This window comes from Pan paniscus, chromosome 17 (assembly GCF_029289425.2).
Source record: "Pan paniscus chromosome 17, NHGRI_mPanPan1-v2.0_pri, whole genome shotgun sequence".
Classification (NCBI taxonomy): Eukaryota; Metazoa; Chordata; class Mammalia; order Primates; family Hominidae; genus Pan; species Pan paniscus.
This window is the reverse complement of record NC_073266.2, coordinates 1266213-1282287: the sequence shown is the minus strand read 5'-3', so window position 1 is coordinate 1282287 and position 16075 is coordinate 1266213. Positions and strand designations below refer to the sequence as shown.

General features: G+C 46.3%; 1 pseudogene; it reads right to left on the bottom strand.

Annotated features, from left to right (window-relative positions):
* Positions 1-7745: 7745 nt before the first annotated feature.
* On the bottom strand, positions 7746-12851 carry LOC117978899 (ankyrin repeat domain-containing protein SOWAHC-like; annotated as a pseudogene).
* Between the last annotated feature and the right edge of the window lie 3224 nt (positions 12852-16075).

Here is a 16075-nt window from a genome sequence, read left to right as displayed (position 1 = left end):
GGCTCCCAGTCGCTTGGGTGACGCAGTAAACCAAGAGCTTCCTGTTGCCAAGAAACGAGATCTCTTCTCCAGTGGCTAGGGGAGGGGTCATTCAGGGCGGTGGGCAGAATTGCCCTCTTAAAGGGCCAGGCAGCCCCAGCCCCACCTCGGGGCAATCAACAGTGGCCAAGTGTTCCTGTCACTTAGAGGATCCCAGGGCCAGCCGTCTCCAGCCTCTGTGTCCCACCCTTAGGGTTCAGGGTGTGGGTGGGGACCTACTGCCCTGGCCCCTTCGTTGATTCATCCATTTGTTCCTGGTTTGCTCTCTGATCCTGTCCTGTGCGGAGCTCCACGCTCAGGGTGAACAAGACAGAGGAGGCTCTGCCCACCTGCCCCCTCAGGGCAGAGGGCTGTGGTTGTTGTGTGGGTGTTGGGTGTGCTCAGTGATAGTGTTACTTGATGCCGTACAGGTGGCTGCTCTCCCTGCCCTCCTGGCCCCAACAGCAGCCTGGTAGCACAGGGAGGGTCCCAGGCCAGGCCCCCTCAGGGGCAGTCTGAGGCAGTTCCTGCAGGGACTCCGCTCCATTTTCTCCTGGACCTAGTGCCTGAGAGCCAGGCCCTGGTCTCTGGCCTTCTCCTCCCAAGTCCCAGCCAGTGTCCCCTCAGGCTGGGCACAGTGGGGAGGGAGGGAGTCTGAGTGTGCTTTTCCCTGGGGAGTTGAATTCAGCCTCTGGGTAAGTGTCCAGAGTCAGATGCCCAAATCTGCCCCACAGGGCGGAGGCAGGCTCTGTGCTGCGGAGGCTGCCCTGAAAGCCACCCAGGGCCATGCTGCCTGGCGGAGACTGGATGGGCAGTAAGCGCCCCAGGACACATCGGCCTCCCCCAAACCTGGGGCGAGGGGAGCCCCAGCCTAGGCGCGATTCCCCATGCAGCCAGCGGAGGGCGGCTTTGGTCTGGCGGTGAGAAGCCTGTGGCTCCTGGCTCGGCCTCCCCTCCGCTTGCCTGGCGCATGCACTCCTGGGGACCCCAGCCCCTCCAGCCTCCTCTTCCCTGAGAACCCCGCACCAGAAAGTCCTCGCTAGGAAGTCCATGCCCTTCCTACAGCACAGGCCACTGGGCCCCTGTTCCTTCCACCTTCACCTCCTCTCCCACCACAGCCCGCACCCTCACTCCAGCCACAGGAGCCGGGGCTCCTCCTGGGCCATTCCCACCACCCCGCCCAGGTCTCTCCAGCACCACCATGTGCCGGCCAGTGCCCTCCTCCTGGACCTGACCTCCCCTGGTCCTGACCTCTCCCGCGGCCAGAACCCTCAGTCCATGCTGCTGTCACCACGGTGTGCCTGGCCTGACACAGCCTCCTGATGGGGCTTTGAGGACAGCAGCCGGGAGACTTACCCCAACCCAGGCCGAGCCAGAACCTATTGCAGGTGGCCTGGGAACCTCTTCTCACTGTCCGTCAAGATTGGGAGGTCAGGGGACCTTCAGGGACTGGTGTGGTCTGAGAAACATCCTTGAGCCTCGCCATGACTCAGTTTCCCCAGATGGCAGCAGGCTGGAGCCCACGCAGGGCAGGATGCCAGGCTCCACCTTTTGTCTGGAACCTGCATTCACTGGGCACCTCTCTGTAGGCATAGCAGAGCAGAGCTGCCTGTTTCTGTCCCTGATCTGCAGCCCCAGGAGCCCGAGAGACCACCTAAGCCAAGGAGAAGGCCTCTGGGCCAGAGCCCAGCTCTGCGAAGTGGGAGACCTCTCAGCCTCCACTTCCAGGTGCCCTGAAGTCGTTGGCAGGGGGTGCTGCCTACTTGGGGCTCCCAGACTAAGGGAACACATTCACCTGGTGACCGCAATAGGCCCTACAGGCTGAGGCACAGGATCTGACCAAGGACGCATCAGAGTTAGGGGACTGGGCCCTGACTCCTGCCAGCTGCAAACTCCCAAAGCCCCCAGCCCTCTCATGGGGTGAAGACACCCTGAAGGACACTCCAGTGTGCTCCCAGCTCTGGGTTCTGCCAGCCAGAGAGTGGGACTCTCAGGCCACGTGTGTCTTGCTGGATCTCAGCTTCAGGGACCCAGGGTGCTGTCAGCTCTCTGAGACCTGGGTTGGGGGTGTCCATTAGAGCACCTTGGTCAGGACCCAGAGATGGGGAGGGCACGGCTAAGAGCACCCCAGGCAGTTGGCATCTCCAGAAAGCAGGAGATAGCGCATGGCTCTGTGACAGATGTCCCGTGACAGGGAGGATTGGAGGGACAGATGGACTTGCTCAGGGGCTGAGGGGCAGACGAGACTACCAAAGGGCAACTTGGACACTGGATGGCCACAGGAAGGCCCCTGAACCCCATCCTGATTGATCCAGGGCCAGTGACCTTGGCCCAGACTGCAGGCCTGGGGACTCAGGTTCCTTTAGTTTCTTAAGAAACTACTATACTCCTTTTTGGCATAGCTGTACGATTTTACATTCCAACCAGTCATGTGTGAAAGCTCCAGTTTTTACTCATGCTCCCCAGCATTTGATGTTTTATTTTTATTTTAGCTATTCTGATATATATGTGTTAGTCATTGTGGTCTTAATTTGCAAATTTCTAATGACTAATGACATTTAACATCTTTTCATGTTCATAATTAAATACCATCTGTATTCCTTTTCACATATGATTAGCACAAATGTGAAAAATCAGAACAAAATTTTTCACACAACTTCAAAATTTTTAGAACAATACTCAAGGGAAAAGGTGTTTATTTAGAACAATGAAAACAATGAGACATTAACTTCTAGCTTAAATAAAGTTGATTGTGTGCATAAAAATGGTGAAAATATTGGACTTTCTTGGCAAAAGAAGAAAGGGGAAGACTTTATATTTTCTGACATAATATTTATCATTTGTCTTTGGTTTGTGTATTATGTGTATGATTTTGAAAAAATGCATCAAAGATATAACTTTCTGGTGTTTTCTTTGATATTATCCTTGCAAACAGAAAAGTTGGCACATGTTTCTGTATAAAACTGGTCAAAGTTGGCCTAGGAATGATCTTACATTGTACTTTCACTTTACATCATACTGTAAGAGTTTAATAATAGCTAAGGCATCAGCATTGATGTGGACTTATTATCCCTATTCAAGAGGTGGTGTGAGGTTTAGGAGAGTTATGTGCCCTTCATCATAAAACGAATCTATGAAGCATTTATATAAAAACCCAGTATTTCTGGTTTCAAATTCAGTACTGTGCCGTCTGCTTGATAGATTTGTTCGCAGGTTAGAGACATTTTATTGCATAACTTCCATGAAATATCACAGTTGTACTCTTGACTATGTTTGAATCACAAAAAGACTTTAATCTGCACTCAGTTCTTGTAACTAAAATCTTCAGTTTGAATATGAATTTCACTTAAAGAACATCGCTAGAAATCTCAGAGAGAAAAAGACTTTACTTGCAGAATACAATCTGCATTTGCTTTGACAACTAGTTAGTTCACATATGTAAAATAAGTCTACCTGTCTGTATGCATAATTAAGATGTAACAGTAGTGTGGTAATGACTTGTTAAAGCAATTAGAATGGCAGTGGATCATGGCACAATTTACCTTAAAAGCCATGAGCAGAATACATCACAAGCTATGATACAATAAATAGTCATTACGTTTAAAGTAGTATCCACATATAAGAACACAAAGCATATTTTAGCCCTTTAAATGAAAGCTTCATTCAGTCAATATTGGTCTTCCTGTAGATGCATTTATGAAACAAAACCACAAAACATACAGCTTACCCGCTTCTCAAAACTCATTGCACAATAGGTTGAGGGACTTCTCTACACCAGGACCTATTATTAAAACCAGTAAGTCCTCAGTGAAAATCATTTATTTGCCTGCAGTGTCATCTGATGTGTCTGTTGTAGGCAGCTGTGGCAGTGGTTCGTGGTTTAGTGACACGGACCCTGCCCACGTCTGTCCGTCCATCAGTGGGCTAGTGTCTCTCTGGCTGCCCCTGAGAAGGGTCTATAGGAGTTAACGGCATTAGCATGGGATTGAAAAGAAATCATCTTGGATTCAAACTTCCATTTCAGTATTCATTTCCAGCTAAGTTTGTGTAGCATGCTTAATGTTTCTGAAGCTCAATTTTAGTAATGGTAAAGTATATCTGCCTAAAAGACAGGGACACATCCCAGTTTTGTGTTTTTTTATTTTTATTTTATTGTATATTTCTTGAGACGGAGTTTTGCTCTTGCTGCCCAGGCTGGAGTGCAATGGTGCAATCTCGGCTCACCACAACCTCCGCCTCCTGGGTTCAAGGGACTCTCCTGCTTCAGCATTCTGAGTAAATGGAATTACAGGTGCCTGCCACCACACCCAGCTAATTTTTTGTATTTTTAATAGAGACGGGTTTCACCATGTTGGCCAGGCTGGTCTTGAACCCCTGACCTCAGATGATCCACCCACCTCAGATGATAATCCCGCCAAGTGCTGAGATTACAGGTGTGAGCCACCATGCCCGGCCTTATCCTCAAAAAAGAATTTATCAAAAATGTATGTGTGTGTGTGTGTGTGTGTTTTAAGTAGAGTAACACTATATTAAAATGCCACTATATATGTTCTAACAAAAAACCTCAATTTAACAAATGTATGTGGGGAGAGGGAGAGAGAGAGGGAGAGAGGGAGGGAGACAGAAGGAGGGAGGGAGAGAGAGAGGGAGAGACGCAGGGAGAGAGAAGGAGGGGGGCAGAGAGAGAGAGAAGAGAGAGAGAGATATCTCTTGTGTCTCTTCCTTTTTGGATGATGACCCCAGTCCTAACAGATTAGGGCCTTACCCTTTTGCCCGTATTTAACCTTTACCTTCTTAAAAGCTCCTTCTCCAAATACAGTCACACTGGGAGATAGGGCTTCAGGTTAGGAATTCTGGGGGGACATAATTCTCTCCAGAACAGACACTAATATCATGAGTGCTCAGATTGCTAGTGAATGTGTTCTTGTTACAATTATTTTTGCTTTGCAGTTTTAGATAATGAATACTTGGATAAAAAATACCCACTGTAATCTAATTTTTTAAACACTTCTTACTTGCATGGATTCTAAACAGGAGTCCAATGTAATTCTTATGTCTGTTTCTCTGTAGACACTGTGTTTCTTCCTCTGCCTTATTTTAATCTTTTATCTTTGTTACAGGTTTTCTACAGTTTGAATATGATATTCCTAGGTATATTTTTAAAATATTCATCCTACTTGGTGTTCTCTGAGCTTTTTGGATTTGTAATTTGGTGTCTGTCATTAATTTGTGTTTTTTTCCTAGTTAAAAAAATGAACTTTATAGATTTTACATTCTCAACTTTCACTTATTTTCAAAATGAGAGACAAGACACCTAAACTCCAAGATTCCAGTCCTGAATGCAATAGTACCAGATTTTCAAGTTACATAAGTGAACTGCATAAACACCACTAGTTTCAAGTGTACCCTATAAGAAACACATGGACATACTTGCGTTGTTTAACCACACGGTGTCATATCAATAACCATCAAAGTATCTGACACATATTTGTCCATTAAAGGTAAACACAACTCTGAGTATCAAATTAAATTAACCATTTGCCTTTTATAATCTAAATCAGAAATTGAAAAACAGGAAGAATGTAGAGGTAAGTGGCTGAAAATGCTCTGCTTACTGCACACAAGCACATCATGACAAAGAATGCTAGAAGTAGCTTTCCTCAGAAGTAATAATTGAACATTTAAAATATTATTTTCTCAGAAAAGTTAAAGCTTTTAGTGTAAAAAGCATGGTAAATGACATTTTAACTTAATAGTTAACTATATAGCAAATTATAGATTTCAAGCAATTACTTACCCACATTTCACCAGAACCTTCAGTGAAAGTGTCTACTCTCAACATTGACCAGAACCTTCCTGTTCTGAAGTGTCTACTCTTTAGAGTTGCTTCACCTTTACATATCTGTAAAACCTAAGATTACTCAATGAGAAGTTACAGCTTATTCTGTACTAGATACACAAAATACATATAGATTTAGAACAAATGGATGTTTTTCAAATTCAAAAAAAGTATTTTTATTTACACAATGTTAGATTGTTTTTCACCTATGTGTATACATAACAGTGTTTCCCAAATTCACAGGGTCCACTTCCATAATTCTAAAGCAAAAATAGAGGCACACAAATGGATAATAATTCATAGTTTTATGCCTTTTTTTTAACATATCTTTAAAGAAATTCAGTTGCCATTTAGACAAAGATGTGATGAACCTGTAACAAATTTCTATGACTTGGAAAATTAAAGGTCTAAAAATCCTAAATGTTGTAACACTGGGCAGTTTGCAATCTGTGCATGGGTTCACTCACCCTATGGTCCGTGAACTCCCTTATCCTGCAAGCTGTAGGTACTTTCAGCAAATATGAGACTCAATAAGACTAAGGAAGGGCTTGTTTAAATTAGTTCCCCTCACAGTTGATTCTAATCTTGCAATGAACAGATTTAATGTACTAGTGAGTTAAATTTTAAAGTAATTATAAAGCCATTTACTCTATCATAAATGAATGAAATGTAAGAATCACACTTAAAACAAGTCTTTCATTTTAATGAATGGTATCTTTCATTTATATACAAAGGAATTCACTTGCCAGCAGCATTTAAATATAGAAATAGTCTCGTCTTTTCTCTAGTGCCTTTTATAAAGCAGTGCCATTTCTAACTAGGTGTATTTGTTTCCCAGCTATTCAGTAACTACACTATAGGTATCTAATAGACTCAAGAAAATATTGGAAAATTGAGAAGATTTAGCATTTTAAACATTTGAAAAATGTTGCTACAAAGCATCGATTATGAATGCATTAGTAAAATAAATTGACAACTTATGTGAGAATCATTAAGTTGGTTTAATTATATCGCAGAAATATGGGCTCACTAATATTTATAACAATTTATGCTAATTAAACCAGAAAGTTTTTGTAGGTAATTCAGCTCTGAGCACCATTTAATAAGGTTATGCCAAATAGAATCAATGGTTATGTAATACCCAGAATATAAACCTCAGCAAATTCAAACTTTTGGAATGGCAACACAAGTGAGAATGAGAGGCAATATTTCATTTCAAAGTACCATAGGCTGTTTAGAGTGTTCTTTTCTTTTAAAAATTTGTGTGGTTGTTAGTAATGTACCTTAACACTGGTCCTCCTTGACAGCGGTGTTAGAGATGGTTAGGTAGAACCTATATTACGGAAGTCAGCGTTGCCCATTTCTTTAGTTCAGTGATTAAAATTGAAATTGCTTTTACAAAACAATTGAACTGCTGCTTACAATATAAATAGAATACCAACAGGTTTCCTGTTGTATTCACATTCTTCTCTAATTAGTATTTTTGCATTTCCACTCTGACCTGACCTTCAGTAGTTCCTTTATTTTTATTTTCAAGCATTTTTATGAGTATATAATAGGCATATATATTTATGGGGTGCATGAGATATTTTGATACAGGCAATGCAACATGAACTAATCACATCATGGAGAGTGGGTATCCATCCCTGTAAGCATGCATCCTTTGTGTTACAATCCAATTAGATTCTTTTAGTTATTTTAAAATGTACAATTATTGACTAGAGTCCCCCTGTTGTGCTATCAAACAGTATGTCTTATTCATTCCTTCTGCCTGTTTTTGTACCCATTACCCGTGCCCTGTATCCCCCACCAGCCCCCTAGTACTTAGTATGTCCATGAGTTTAATTGTTTTGATTTTTGGATCCCACAAATAAGTGAGAACATGCAATGTCTGCCTTTCCATGCTTGGCTTATTTCCCTTAACATAATGATATCCAGTTCCTTCCATGTTGTTGCAAATGACTGAATCTCATTCTTTTTTAGGGCTGAATAATACTCCACTGTGTGTATCTACCACATTTTCTTTAATACATTAACCTGTTGATGGACACTTAGGTTGCTTCCAAATCTTAGCTATTGTCAACAGTGGTGCAACCAACATGGGAGTGCAGATAATTTCTTCGATATACTCATTTCTTATTTTGGGGGTATATATCCAACAGTGGGATTGCTGGATCATGTGGCACCTCTATTTTCAGTGTTTAGAGGAACCTCCAAACTGTTCTCCACCGTGGCTGTACCAGTAGTACCTTAAAATGCAAATGCAATTGGTAAAAGAACAAGACAGCATGTAGTACTTGCACTTACAAATACTACCTGTTTTGTACAAATTTGCATTTTTTTTTGTCCTTGAAAGAGTAACCACTTAATAAAACAGATAATTAAAAGTGCAATATTCCTTCCTTTGCGTGGAATGCAGGAATGGTGGAAGCAAAGAAACAGTCATCCCTTCTCTTCCCCCCACTTCTGGTCTCCGGAAATAGGAACGCCAGGTCAGACAGGTGGAGGAGGGAAATGGGGCACAGGTCAAAGTATGATGAATCTCTTAAAAAGAAATCCGGCCAGGCGCAGTGGCTCATGCCTCTAATCCCAGCACTTTGGCAGGCCGAGGCGGGTGGATCACGAGGTCAGGAATAGAGACCATCCTGGAGAACACGGTGAAACCCTGTCTCTACTAAAAATACAAAAAAATTAGCCGTGTGTGGTGGCGGACGCCTGTAGTCCCAGCTACTGGGAGGCTGGGGCTGGAGAATGGCATAAACCCGAGGGGAGGAGCTTGCAGTGAGCGGAGATGGCGCCACTGCATTCCAGCCTGGGTGACAGAGCGAGACTCCTTCCCCCCACCGCCAAAAAAAAAAAAAAAAAAACAACAACAAAAACAAACAAACAAACAAAAAAAAAAAACACTTTCCCCGGAATGCTAGCCTGATGGGAACTCCACCCCATCCATTCCAACCTAGTAAGGATAGTTTAGTTTGTCTTTTCTGGTCTCACTTCCTGACGTCTAATGTTCTTTTTTTGTTTCTGTTATTAAATTTCAGAAGACAAACCTTAGCATTTTCTAAAAGAAATTATTTTTTACCTAAATACATTGGACTTTGGTCTTAATTTGAAGGAGTAGGATAAGTGGACTTTAAGAGAGTGTTCCTACTCCTTCTCTTCCAGTGGTTGCTCTGGGTCCCTGAAAGAGGGTGCGATGGGAACCATCTGGGTTGTGAAGTGGATTTTGTTGAGCCTGTGTTTTTTAAGTCCATTAGTCCTGCCCGAGGCTGTGCGCCCTGGAATCCTTGGCTTCACATCTGGACCACCTTCAGCCAAGTGGTGATGGTGGAGAGGGTCCACCCATCTTCCAGGACGTGTGAGAGTTTGTAGGTGGTGAGATGGAGGGGGCAGCTTTTAAATCTTCCAGTACCCATCCCCGCTGCTGGCGGTGCTCTCCCCATCGTCCTTGTCCAGGACTCCCATCAGGGTCTCAATCTCTTCTGTGATGCTCTGACTCACATGCTGGGAGGCCCTTTTCCCAATGTAGTCCCTGATGTCCACATCGGCGTCCTATGTCCCCACTAGCAGCTTCACCATCTCCAAGGTACATGGCTGCCAAGTGCAGGGCGGTGTAGCTCTGGCCTTGCTGTTCCCAGGCAGCAGAGGCTCGTTGGGGAAGTTGACCAGCATGGCCAGAAGCTCCAGCCTGCAGTGCTAGGTGCCTGCGCAGGTAGGTGAGGCTGTGATGAAGCCCAGAGTGGCCAGCAGGCCGGCTGGCACGGCGGCAACCCCCTAAGCTGTCCACTCCCCATCGGAGGCCGAGAGCAGCCAGCCGTGCTTCCTGGTCCAGCTCACCCAGCCCCACAGCTCTCCTCCGTGGACGGGAAAGCCAGACCTGCGCCGCCAGAGTCACTCGCCTCTGCGGTGTCCTCGGAGGAGGAGTTCCCGGGGTGCTGCCTCCAGGACACAGGTTCCTCTTCAAGGGCAGGGCACTGCGCCTTCCCAGGTCGCTCAAGTTCTGGCGGAATGGCCTCGGGGCGGTAGCCCCCCAGGAGCTGCCCCTGTCCACCTCCTGGCAACCGTGGGGCGGGGCTCCAGGTCCTCACTGGTCTGAGGTCCCGCATCTGGGGTAGGGGCTGGTGGAGCCGGCGAGCTCTTCCTGCGTCTCCGCCGCTCAGGGCGGCCCGTGCAGGGGCTGAGCTCCCCCTTGCCCAGCTCGGCCCTGCCTGTGGAGCACTTCGGGGACCGCTGTTTCAGGGAGGGGATGGTGAATGCGCTTCGCGTTCACGTGGACGCGGGACAGGTACCAGGGGCGCGGCCTCAGGCGGAGGACCCGCCAGAGCCTCTTCCTGAGACGCAGGTACTGGGCGCCATCGGCGGGGTCCATGCAGTGGCCACAGCGTTCACCCGGAGATATATTTAAACAGTTTTATTCTCCTGTTTTTTATTTTTTCATTCCAGAAACCATTACTACTATGCAACGAAGTAAAAATATCTAGTTTAAATAATAATTTGATACGGTCAGGTGGGGATGAGTGCACACGTGTGTGTACACACACACACAGGCTCTAAATGGGATATTTTGGCGGAGCAGAGGGATAAGGCTTTTATTTCGTTGGTGTGTTGAGTTAGAATCGCCCTTCTCACAATTAAATAATTTAAATCAGGAGTTTTATTAAAGCTAATTTGTACAACTAGGCAACATCGTTTCTCCTTATATTTATACACATATACACATCTCTAATATTTGCATTTATTACTTCATCTAAAAGAGCTTGGAAAAAGGGTCCTAGGTCTTGGCTAGTTAAGGTAAAAATCTATATTTTAAGGTAATAAAAACGTTTGCTATGGACAGAGACATGCAGACACTGTGGGTGAAGCTGATTCATGTTCCATTGAAGGAAATGATATGGGGTTTTCTAAGGGAAAGCCCAGCATGCTGCAAGGAGAGGGGAGGTCCCAGGAGGGAATTGGAGTCAGCATTAGGATCTAAGTGTCACAGGGGAGTGTGCTCCCAAAAAAGACTGTGACTGTTTCTGTGTCCATCCTGAAGTGGTTACCGTGAGTGTGTGTGTGTGTGTGTGTGTGTGTGTGTGTGAATTAAAAGAGGAGTTACATGCTGGGGCATTTCTGGTATCTCAACTGGCATCTCAGCTGCTGGTGATGATGGCTATACATTTTCCTCAGTATTCAATGTGCGCATTTTGAGTTAACACTCCACCCATTGGCTGAGGCAGGTGGATCATCTGAGGTGAAGAGTTTGAGACCAGCCTGGCCAATAAGTGAAACTCTGTCTCTACTAAAAATACAAAAATTAGCCAGGCATGGTTGCAGCACCTGTAATCCCAGCTACTCGGGAGGCCAAGACAGGAGAATTGCTTGAATCCAGGAGACAGAATTTGCAGTGAGCTGAGATGGACCACTGCACTCCAGCTTGGGCAGCAGAGTGAGACTTGGTCTCAAAAAAAAAAAAAAGTTATTGTGACATGCTGTACACACTCACAAATTCAGTGTCTCCCAGAAGTCTGAGATTCTTTTTTTCTTTCTTTTTTTGTTTTTTTGAGAAGGAATTTCACTCTTGTTGCCCAGGCTGGAGTGCAATGGTGTGATCTCAGCTAACTACAACCCTTCCTGGGTTCAAGCGGTTCTCCTGCCTCAGCCCAAGTAGCTCCTGCCTCCCAAGTAGCTGGGATTACAGGCATGTGCCACCATGCGCAGCTAATTTTTTATTTTTAGTAGAGTTGGGGTTTCTCCACGTTGATCAGGCTGGTCTCGAACTCCTGACCTCAGGTGATCCACCCGCCTTGGCCTCTCGAAGTGCTGGGATTACAGCCATGAGCCACCATGTCCAGCCAGAAAGTTTTAAGGCTATGATTATTAGACCATCATACACACAAAAAGTACTTAAAAAGTCTCAGGAATGCAGTCCCTCATTGGCCTGGTATGACAAAGATAAAAAGAAGTTGGTCGTGAAAATTTCTGAATGTGGTTTAGGACAAGGAACACCAGTAAGATTCAGAGACAACCTAGAAAATTGAAAGATAATTTTACTACCCAAATCACCCTTCTATAAAAAATAATAGAAGATGTCAAATATGAAAATAAAACTGTCCTCTGGGCCCTCAATTTTCCGTGTTATTGGGAAGGCAGACAGCTACTCAGCAGTTATATCCCATAAGAATGGATAACACTAAAACAACTGACAGCATCAAGTATTGGTTAGAAAGTGGAACTGATTCTCTCAAACATTTTCATTGTAGTTTAAGATGGCACAACCACTTAGGAAAATGTCTCCCCATTTCATACAATGCCAAATGTATACTTATTTTATAACCCAGAAAATCCACTCTTATGTACTTAAACTCAAGAAAAGTGAAAATATTATTACAGAAAAATGTGTATATCTGATTTGTTCGTAGCAGGTTTATTCATGATAGCCTCAAATCAGAAACTGCTTTTGTGTCTATCAATAGTGGAGTGGATTATAAACAAAACAAGCAAAGGCCTCAAACCTGTGGTATAGTCATAAAATTGAGTATTACAAAATAAAGTTAATGAATAATCAATAGGAACAAAATGATGTCACAAGCATGTTTAGTGAATGAACATAAAAATTATATAATTTATAGTTTCACTTATGTAAATGGTGAAAACAGACAAAACTATCCTTTTGTGGAAAGAATCAAAACCATGGAAGCCTCTGTGTTCAAATATTGAATGGAAATGGGCATGAGAAAACGTGTTTCTGCCAGATCTTCTATATGCCTGATGTACATTCACTCGATGTATTTTGCATATACTATTTTTGCAAATAAAACTGAGATAGACGCAAAATAACTCAAGAGAAAATAGCTAGAAATAGGTAGAGTTGGGATAGAAGCCTTGGAAGCTCCCCCCACCTTGCTCACCTGGCACAGGCCGAGGAAGCCCTGGGACAATGCTGTGAGCGATCTGAGGGCCATCCAGGGGAGCCTCGCCAGCCCATGCCGGTGCCCGAGCTGCCCGCCGCCATCTGAATATGTTGCAAAGACAGTGCTGGCCTGGCAACTGGTGATGCTCCATGCCCCACCCCGACACTCACTTCTACCCAAGTAGCGGCAACCCCAGAGACAGATGCTTGGGCGGCAGCGGCTAAGTCTGGTAGTTGGCCAGGCGGCCAAAGGACGGGAACTGGCCGTTCACCCCATCCCAGTTTCCACGGAGAACTCAACCACCATCGCCCCTGAGCGGACCCTCGGGCCTGGGCTGTGCTCTGTGCCTGCAAACCTGACGCCATCCAGGGGAGCTCCGCCTTCCCACGCCAGCGCCTCAGCTGCTGCAGAAAACTGCAAAACTGCAAGTTGCACACAGGCAGAGATGACGGAGCAACCCCTGACCCTCCGTGCCACTCACCCTACCCGCACACACACCTGCCACGCGGACCCTGAGGCCAGTGTCTGGGCGCCCAAGTCAGGCAGTCCGCACAACAGTGGCACCAGGGTGAAAACCTGCTGCTCAATACCATCCCAGTTACCACGAGGAGCCAGCCCTGGTGGCCCCTGAGTTCTTGGAGGAGGCCAAGTCACAGCAACCCCTCAAGTGGGCGGGCGATGCACTTGACCCTGAGGACATCAGGTACCAGGCCCGCCAGCTGACGCCAGCATCGGAGCCGCAGCTGCAGTCCAGACGTGGTGCACCGGGAGTAAGTGACTGGACACCCCAGACCAGGCCCACCCCCCAGTAGCGTGGATCTTGAGGCCAGAACCCCAGGCGGCAAAATCAGGCGACGGGCCCCGCCAGCAGCCGCTCAGTTTCATCCATGTGGATACAGAGTGCCCAGCTCCCGGGCCCAGGATCCAGAGAGATGCCCAAGAGGAGCGGAACTTGAGGCCAGGTGGGCTGTGCGCTCTGCGACCCTGAGGCCATCCAAGGGAAGCTCCGCCGTCCCACGCCAGTGCCAGATCTGCCGCTGCAAACTGCCCGTGGGGCACTGGCAGCAGTGAGGGCTGGTGGGGGAAGGAGCAGCCCCTGACTCTCCCTCCATGCCTCTCCAGCTACCTGACACTAGCCACACAGACTCCAGGGCCAGAGCCTCAGCGTGAAGCCGGGTCATCTGCGAAGCCACCCAGGTGGCAGCGGAGTGCCCTTGCCAGCACCCTATCTCCCTTCTGAGGAGGAGCGGGGCGGGCTGCAAGGCCAGACAGGCCCTCCTTCTCAGGCCGGGCTGGCGGCGCTCCTGCGATCCTGGGGCCGCCCGGGCGATCCCAAGAGGACCTGCGAGCCCATCGGCGCCCGCCCAGAGCTGCAGCCCCACCTGCCGGCGCGCGCTGCTGGGGAGCGGCTTCCAGGAGCCGGGCAGCAACCGCGGTGCAGGCGCGCGCCCAACGGCTTTGCGAGGCTCACTCGGTCTGAGAGGTCGGAGGCTGCGAGTGTCGCTGCTGAAGGCTGTGGTGGACCGGGCTGGATCGCGGACTGTGGAGTAGATCACAGATTTGGGATCACGGATTGGGGGTTGATCGAGGATTTGGGGTTGGATCAGGGATTTGGGGTTGGATAGGGGATTTGGGGCTGGGTCGGCCGGGGTCGAGGGAGGGGGTGGGTGAAAAGGTGACAGGGAGCTGCCCCCGCTCAAGAGACGGAGGTTGGGGGTCTGAGAAGTCACCACTATGAAGTTATTCGGCTTCGGGAGCCGCAGGGGCCAGACGGCCCACGGCTCCATAGAACATGTCTACACGGGTTCCGGATACCGAATACGGGACTCCGAACTGCAGAAGATCCACAGGGCAGCTGTCAAGGGCGACGCCGCGGGGGTGGAGCGCTGCCTGGCGCACAGGAGCGGAGACCTGGACACCCTGGACAAGCAGCACAGGTAGCGGGGGCTCAGCCCGGGGTAGGACGGGGTCCCCAGGCCCGGCTTCCCTGCAGCCCCTGGGACGGGGCCTTTCAGGGCTCCGGGCACCCTCAGAGCGGCGGAGCCAAACGGACTCTCAGCTGTTTTCCATCCCTCATAATTCCATGGCTGGAGCAGTTGGAGAATTTGAGTGATTTAACTCACAAAGTTAAGCATACACAGTGTTGTTATTTTTAACGTACACGTTGAAAACATGGTTTATATACATTATAGGAGGTGCCTAATGAGAGAACTCGTTCCCCTATCAAAAATACCGTGAGTTATTTCAGTAGGCAAAAAGTTCTCAGATAAGAGAGCTTACTTGAAAAATATTTACTATATTATATATATATATATATATGTATTTTCAGATGAAAAGTATGTTTTCATTTTATAGGGAATTCATTATATTCTTTTGTTTTTGTTTTTGAGTCGGAGTCTCGCTTCTTTCCCCAGGCTGGTGTCCAATGGCACAATCTTGGCTCACTGCAACCTCTGCCTGCCGGGTTCAAGCAATTCTCCTACCTCAGCCTCCCAAGTAGCTTGGATTACAGGCAGGTGCCAGCGTGCCTGGCTAATTTTTGTATATTTAGTAGAGAGGGGGTTTCACCACGTTGACCAGGCTGGTCTGGAACTCCTGACCTCAAGTGATCTGCCCGCCTCTGCCTCCCAAAGTGCTGGGATTACAGGCGTGAGCCACCGCGCCCGGCCTATGTTGTTTATTATATATCATAAGAGATATATATATATATAAGATATATATATATACATTACTGATACGTATACATATATACCAGATATAATATGTCATATATATCAGTTATATATACACATTAGATGTAAAGTACATTTTCATTTGACAGGGAATTCTTTCAAATCAAATCATCAAACACTCTAAAATTGGGCAAAGTACACTTTTCCAGATCTGCAAGTTACTTGTGTACATAGGAAAAAGGCCTTCGCATTTCTGGTATAAGAATTTAAATTAAAAGAGGAATGAAACAGTTTTCTATCCACAATATTTGTGAGGATGTTTTATACTCCTGCTTAAAGTTTCAGTTGCTGATTACTTTTCAAATAGATAATTTGGTGGTAAGTACTACAATTAAAAAATATGTATGCCTTTTACCCATCAATTCCATTATACTAAAACACCCTTAGGAAATAAAGATACATGCACTTTATTTTTCACCTCACTTATTTTAAAAAGAACCCAAAGAATGGATCCTATAAATAAACTTCAGTTGCATCCACAGGATGGAATAATATGTGACCATTGAAGGTGGCAATAGATACAGAAGTATATTGATGTGCGAAGATGTATTTTGTTATAGCTAGTGAGAAAAAAATCAATTAAGTTATACATA